The sequence below is a fragment of the Sinocyclocheilus rhinocerous genome, unplaced genomic scaffold (assembly GCF_001515625.1).
Source record: "Sinocyclocheilus rhinocerous isolate Xijiao unplaced genomic scaffold, SAMN03320098_v1.1 scaffold4560, whole genome shotgun sequence".
NCBI lineage: Eukaryota > Metazoa > Chordata > Actinopteri > Cypriniformes > Cyprinidae > Sinocyclocheilus > Sinocyclocheilus rhinocerous.
In genome coordinates, this window is record NW_015654530.1 from 26,564 (window position 1) to 34,707 (window position 8,144).

Sequence of the window (8,144 nt, forward strand, 5' to 3'; positions counted from 1 at the left end):
TGGACGAGATGTGTTTTTAGCTGTTTCTTGAAGATGGCTAAGGATTCAGCTGCTCAAATTGAGTTGGGCAGGTCATTCCACCAGGAGGGAACAGTTAATGTAAAAGTTTGTGAAAGTGAGTTTGTGCCTCTTTGGGATGGCACTACAATGCGTTGTTCACAGAACTCAAGCTTCTAGAGGGTACAAAAGTCTGAAGTAGTGAATTTAGATAAAGGGGTGCAGAGCCAATGGTGTTTTTGTAGGCAAACATCAATGTCTTGAATTTTATGCGAGCAGCTATGCCTGATCTTCCTAATGTTGAATAAAGCAAATCTACAGGACTGGGCAGTTTAGCAATGTTGTCTAAGAAATTCAGGTGATCATCAATCACAACTCCAAGGATTCTGGCTGTTTTTGAAGGAGTTATGGTTGATGTGCCTAGCTGGATGGTGAAATTGTGATGAAGAAATGGGTTTGTTGAAACCACAAGCAGTTCTGTCTTGGCAAGGTTGAGTTGTAGGTGATGGTCCTTCATCCAGCAAGAAATGTCTATTAGACATGCTGAGATGCGAGCAGCTATCATCGGATCATCGGATGTGCGACTTGGACACCTCACCCCTCCAAGATACATTGAAGGACTTGTCTGAGAGGTAAGTGTCAAACCACTGGAGTGCGGTTCCTGAGATGCCCTTTCCCAATAGGATTGGCAGGAGGATCTGGTGGTTAACCATATCAAAAGCAGCAGACAGATCCAGCTAGTTAAGTAATGAAGATTTGGAAACCGCTCTTGCCAGTTTTATGGCTTCAACAAGCCTGTTTAAAAGCTGAAGGAAAAACACCAGTGTGAAGGTATGTGTTAATAATATGAGTAAGTGCAGGTACAACTGCAGGATAAATGGCTTGAGATGAGATGGAATAGGATCAAGTGGACAAGTAGTAGGATGATTCTGCTCTGATGGTTGTAATTTTATGAATGAAGAACATGGCAAAGTCATTAGCTGTTAGAGTTGATGAAAAAGGGGGAGGAGGAGGACAAAGAAGGGAGGAAAATGTTTTAAAGGCCATGCCAGAGTTAGGTGAATTGTTCATTTTGTTATGATAGTATGTCCTTTTAGCAGTGGAGACATTAGCAGAGAAGGAAGAGAGGAGTGACCGATACACATTAAGGATTTTTTTTTTGTGCCACACCCTTTCTGCAGCCCTGAGCTAGAACAATGCTTGTGGAGAACATCAGACAGCCAAGGGGCGGAAGGGTAGGTGTGGGCTGACCTGGAAGACAGGGGGCAGACACTGTCTAAACAAGATGTAAGAGTGGAGCAGAAAGTATCAGTAGCACTGTTAACATCAAGAGATGAAAACTGTTAAGGGGGAGGAATTGAAGATGAAACTAAAGCAGAGAGCCGGGAGGGTGAGAGTGAGCGTAGTTTACATCGAAAGATGACATGTGGAGGGGTATGTGTTGTGTCAGGAACCATGTCGAGGTTAAGAGTGAGCAGGAAGTGATCTAAAGTGTGCAGTGGGGTAACCAGCACATGATCAGTGGAGCAGTGTCCTGAGAATTAATGAGAAATTATTAAATTTAATTTAATTTCATTAAATTAATTATTAAATATATTATTATCATTGTAATGCATGGGGTGGGACTGAGAGCCATGAAAGCAGGCTTGGTGGCTCCCACGGCTCTCAGCCCCGCCCCACTTGTCACCTGTCATAAGCTATACTAACTTAAAATAAATTAGTTTGTTTATTCAAATGTTTTGTGGTAATCAGTTGCCTCAATTTTTTTGAGTATTCTTAACTTATCAGGTTTAATAGTGTAATAAATTTTAATGCAAATGACAACTGAGTAAAAAAAAACAACTAAAGATTTGTGTTGTTTTATCTTATTTTATTTAAGTAAACTGAAAAAAAATTTTTTTTTTTGGGTGTGTTCTACTATATTTGAGAGTATATACTATTCTTCCAGGAAAGGCTTGAGATGCACCACTTCTTTCCATTTGTCAAATGCTCTCCAATGATCACTCAGTACCACCAATCACATTTTGGCTAATGCAATTTACATTGCATTTGTCAAAATACACACAAATAAATATTCACCTGGTCGAGAATGATTACGGCTTTAATGCAAAATGTGATGCTTGCTTTCAACAAACAGCACATCAGCTCTTACCTCAACAGAGCATATGAGGTCTGCATGGGGAAAATCATGGAATGAAATGAAGCCATATAATGTTCTGCACATTTACTCTGCGCACATTTTGAAAGCTGTCAGACAGGCAATCTCTAGGCAAACAGATGACAAAGGACTGAGAGACTTTGCCAGTATGCTTTCCCAAGACTCCAAAAGGCCAGCAACATTACTAAATCAAGAATTGTGTTCCGTGCATTATGTGCCCTGTTCACAACCCCACAAAACACAAACCTTGTCAAAGAAAGTCTGTATATTTTGGAGAGTCTAATTTCAAGATCCAAAGAGGATACACTGGAAGAAACTACCCAATCTAAAGACTGGGAAATGTGTGAAAGTGAAGACAGAAGACATGCATCTATCATTGGCAGATCATCATTCTCTGCCTATATTCAGCAGGTCATGCAAGAGGTGAAGGAACAAGTGGCAGGTGATGAGACATGGTTGGTAAAAGAGGACAACCCATACTTTTGTCCAGGCATCCTCACTGTCCTCTTTGATACCTACCTTGCCATTTTTCCTCTTTGGAGTGGCTTGCTGTTGGGAGACCTGAGTAGGTATGAATCTCATGAACAGGACTTGGTGACAACAAAGAAACTACCAAAAACAAGAGATATCAACTGTCACATAGAAAAGTGGTTTGGAATTGTCAAACATTCCATAATGCATAACGAAACAAAAGTCAAACCAGGAACCTTCATATGAAAAATGCATCATCTCTGCAAGCAATACATACGGAGAATATAATTCAGCATAACCTTCCTCAAAAGCTATTGCTCCAACCTGAGCCACCTATGAACCTTGATCAGTCTCAAGAAACTTGGAAAAAAATCAAAATTCTATTCTGTTCCACCAAAAATACCTGTTCTTGTTATCGACAAGGATGTGACAGAGCAAGGAAAGTTCAAGTTTTGACGCATGTCAGGTTCCTGCAAAGGTACTCTATGTAGAGGAAGAGGTAATGACGTCATTAGTACAAAAATGAAAATTATTAGTTGCATATATTAAGGCATGCTATTATTTACTGTATGAACTTAATATCCTTACAGGTCGACATGCTATGGAAGAAGCCACCTACAGAGCTGGTTGTAGCCATTGTAAAATCTATAGCCAGAATCTGGAGTACCTGTTACATCACAAGGAATTACAAACACTGAGGCCACATGAATGTTTATTTGGAGAGAAATACATATCAAAAAAATCTAAATGCATAATGTACAATTATATTTGTATTTAACAGTATGATAAGGAAATTATGTCCTCAATGTATGTAATAATTCAAGTAATTTGATTCAAATTGAAATGCTTTATCATAAACACACACACTGCATTTTTCCAAATGAGAAGAAATAAGTGTGGAAGAGAAGACTGGGTGGACACCAAGTGGAAAACCTGGCACAATCCAACATTCATTTCAGGAGGACAGTTCCAGCTGTGGTGTCTTTGTGATGCTGGTAAATGGAGGGGGAAAGTGGTTACAATAAACACTGTCCTCACCTTTTCCCATATGAGACTGTGTCTATTAATTTTCACTGCTGTCCTTCTAGATGGCCAAAGAGGTGGTGGAAGAGTTCCCAAAAATTCCTGACAGCATTAATTTAACACCCAGCAAGAAGATGATGTGCCACTACAGGAAAAATGTGGCCAAATAAATTTTGCTGGCATTAGGTATAAGGTACTTTGTAGGAACAGTTTATTTCCATGTTAGAGACAGAGAGATGAATTATAATCCTATCTACATTCAAATAATTGCAGTGTCAAGAGAATAGTACTGCTCTGTGTGTGGAGAAAAAAAAAAGCCCAAACAGAGGAGCAATGCATCTGGGTATTCACTATGCCATTTCTGCCTGTTGACTATTTGTGTCAAGTGAAAGCATGTGTTTTCACAACTACATTTAATAATTCCAACACTTTCTAAATAAATCTAACAACGTCCTATTTTCCTTCCAGATTCAATGTGAATTATGCCAGAAGTGGTTTCATGTTCAGTGCCTCAACATTAATCTGCCACCAGAAGAACAACCATGGATTTGTGATTTGTGTTTGTAAGCTATTCAGTTAGAGAAGCTTATACCGAAAGTGTGTTCAATTTGTAAAAAAGATGTATTGCCTATTTGATATGTTATGGAAATACTTTCAACTTTTTTAGTATTCTGTTTATGTTTCATATTGTTGTGGTGCTTGTTGTCTTCTGCTGGCCTTTTATGTGAATGCAGTTAAAAAAAAAACACACACGCATTTGTTAGATACAGCACAATGCATTTGGACTGCAGCAACAGTGCACTTTGAACAAGTTTTGGAGCTGTTTGTTTCACCATATATTTTTTGAGCTGTTTATATAGCTGCATTTGACAGTCAACTAAATGCAATAAATGCCAATCCCCATGGTGTACTGTGTTCTTTTAAGGGTGATTAATAACATTAAGTAGTTTGAGGTTAATTTGGGTAACCACTGAAAAGTTACTGAAACTTTAAAGGGGTCATATGATGCGATTTCAATTTTTCCTTTCTCTTTGGAGTGTTACAAGCTCTTGGTGCATAAAGAAGATCTGTAATGTTGCAAAGACTAAAGTCTCAAATCCAAAGAGATATTCTTTATAAAAGTTAGGAGTCAACCACACCTACCTAAAACGGCTCGTTCTAACACACCAAAGAAATTAGAACATGTGAACGCCGCCAGCCTTCAGCTGAGGACACTCTGGGCAAAGCGCTGGATTTAACTCGGTCTAATGGATTTGCCCAGCGTGGCCTTGGTTACCTGAGTGATTCTCTGGCTGGAGTCGATTCGAGCTTCATGATAACATTTCACTCTACTTCAGCAGAAGATTAATCGATTCTGGCAGGTTTTCTTGGATTGCTTTATTCCTTCACAGCTCTAAAGCCTTCATACCTTCTCTTTCTCTTGCTAATTGTGGTTTCTAAGGTCTTCTCTGCTGTTTGCCAGGATGTTTGAGGTACTTACTGCCCAAGTTAAAAACTGTTCAAAAGTTTGTGGTCAGTAAGTTTTTTTTTTTTTTTTAAATATCTATGGCAAGAAAAATGTGGGATAGGTTCAGGCCACAAGAAGGGTACTCAAAATTAAGATAACCTTGGACAGACCATGTGTACAACTGTGCTGAAAAAAATCCATGTTGTACTCTCTCATTTAAATATCAACATGTCTGCCGGATAAAGCTTTGATTTTATCAAATGAAAAAAGACTTTACTATCTTCTCACATTTGCAGCCAGGAAAAATATATTAATGAGATGGATAAGTGATAAGACTCCGACTATATCTGGATGGCACAAGATTTTAATGGAACTAATCCCATTGGAATATTTAACATGTTTAGTTAATGGCCAGCCGGGTCAGTTTTATAATGTCTGGAAGCCTTATATCAATAATCTAGGGATTGATTGGTCAACTATCCTGTTGAAGAGTTTTCCTATTCATGCACCCCAAGTGAGTGCATAAGATTTTGAATTTGTATTGTACTACCAATATGTATTTAGTGTGGTTATCCATTTAATTTGAGTATCTAATTTTTCTTTTCCTTTTTAGTGGCCTAGGATAAGTCTGCTTATTCTTATTTTGCCGACTCAATCATTATTTTTTTATTTATTATGTATTTATTATTATTATTATTTATTTTTTATTATGATTATGGTTTATATTCATGTGTTTTTTGTTTAAGTTGGAAAATGTTCAGTAAATATATATTTAAAACAAATAATAATAAAATATCAACATGTCAAGGCTCCCTGGAGCAGAAAAAAATCTTCCATATTTACAAATGAAAGCAGTCTGCACGTTCCCTTTTTGCCCAGCCAAATACTCTTTCACAATGCAAAATAATCCTGCTGCACTGGGCTAAGATGTGAAAATGTTAGTCCAACAAACTGGAGATATACAACACACACTTTCAGAGAAAAAGGCAAGGCCAGCAACCAACCTAAAAAGAGGAAAAATAGCAAAGGCCCTAAAGCATAGACCCAGTTAGTATTTTTTACAGCACACTTCAGTCAACACCAAACGAGCAACTCCTGGCTGGGAACATGACTGAATGTCTCAATAAAAAAGTAGGTCTCCTGTGTCCCTCTATCTCTGTGCCACTGGAGGAGTTGTGTCACAAATACCAGAACAGCTGAAAGCGTGTGTTGTACCATGCGGTTGCTCTTTCTGGAAAGACTCGAGATGCACCACCTCTTCCCGTTTGTGAAATGCTCTCCAATGATCACTCAGTACCACCAATCACATTTTGGCTCATGCAATTTACATGCATTTGTCAAAATACACACAAATAAATATTCACCAGGTCGAGACTGATTAAAGCTGGGCGTTAATACAAAGTGTGATGCTTGCTTTCAACAAAGAGCACATCAGCTCTTACCTCAACAGAGCATATGAGTTGTGCATGGGGCAAAAATCATGGGCGGAAATGAAGTCATACACTGTCCTCCACATTTGCTCTGCGCACATTTTGAAAGCTGTCAGACAGGCAATCTCTAGGCAAACAGATGACAAAGGACTGAGAGACTTTGCCAGTATGCTTTCCCAAGACTCCAAAAGGCCAGCAACATTACTAAATCAAGAATTGTGTTCCGTGCATTATGTGCCCTGCTCACAACCCCACAAAACACAAAGCTTGTCAAAGAAAGTCTGTGTGTTTTGGAGAGTGTAATTTCAAGATCCAAAGAGGATACACTGGAAGAAACTACCCAATCTAAAGACTGGGAAATGTGTGAAAGTGAAGACAGAAGACATGCATCTATCATTGGCAGATCATCATTCTCTGCCTATATTCAGCAGGTCATGCAAGAGGTGAAGGAACAAGTGGCAGGTGATGAGACATGGTTGGCAAAAGAGGACAACCCATACTTTTGTCCAGGCATTCTCACTGTCTTCTTCGATACCCTCCTTGTCATTTTTCCTCTTTGGAGTGACTTGCTGTTGGGAGACCTGAGTAGAATCTCATGAACAGGACTTGGTGACAACAAAGAAATGACCAAAAACAAGAGATACCAACTATCACATAAGTGGTTTGGAATTGTCAAACATTCCATAATGCATAATGAAACAAAAGTAAAACCAGGAATCTTCATAAGAAAAATGCATGTCTCTGCAAGAAAGATACATGGAGAATATCATTCAGCATAAACTTCCTCAAAAGCTATTGCACCAACCTGAGCCACCTGAGACACATGTGAACCTTGATCAGTTCCAAAAAAACTAAAACATGTTCCCCCCAAAAAAGTATCCACAAGTATGTGACACAGAGCAAGAAACGTTCAAGTTTTGATGCATGTCAGCTTCCTGCAAAGGTACTCCATAGAGGAAAAGTTATGAAGACATTATACAAAAATGAAAACTATTTATTTATTGCATATATTAAGGTACACTGTTATTTACTGTATGAACTTCATGTCATTATAGGTCGACATGCTATGGAAGAAGCCACCTACAGAGCTGGTTGTAGCCGTTGTGAAGTCTATAGCCAGAATCTGGAGTATCTGTTACATCACAAGGGATTCCAAACACTGAGACCACATGAAGGGTTATTTGGAGAGCAACACATATAAAAACAAAAATCTGAATGCATAATTGTACAATTATATTTGTATTTAACACTCTGATAAGTAAATGCTGTCCTCGATTATTCAAGTATTTTGATTCAAATTGACGTTTGATTCAAAATGCTGTATCATTTTGAGACTATTGAGTGCTATTTAGGAGCTGTACTTAATATGAAGGGTGCAAATCTCTACCAGCTAAGCTTTTACACCACAGGTGTCATTTTAAATAGCACAAGGGAGCAGATGGCACGGCAAGGATTGCGAAAAGTGAGAGCAAATCCTTATGATTCTTAATTTTTACATGTACAGTGCACATACATGATCATTTACATTTCTGATAAACAGGTCAACTTTGAGCAATATGATGGGCTCATCACTTTCGTAAATATCAACAACATACACTAGAGGTTTGTGGTAAGTAAA

The 8,144-nt window shown here is 38.4% G+C and overlaps 2 pseudogenes; both read left to right on the forward strand.

Moving 5' to 3' along the window:
• Positions 1-537: 537 nt before the first annotated feature.
• Positions 538-3,117, forward strand: LOC107717588 (uncharacterized; annotated as a pseudogene).
• Positions 3,118-3,222: 105 nt separating this feature from the next.
• LOC107717589 (uncharacterized) lies at positions 3,223-7,727 on the forward strand (annotated as a pseudogene).
• The last annotated feature ends 417 nt before the right edge of the window (positions 7,728-8,144 follow it).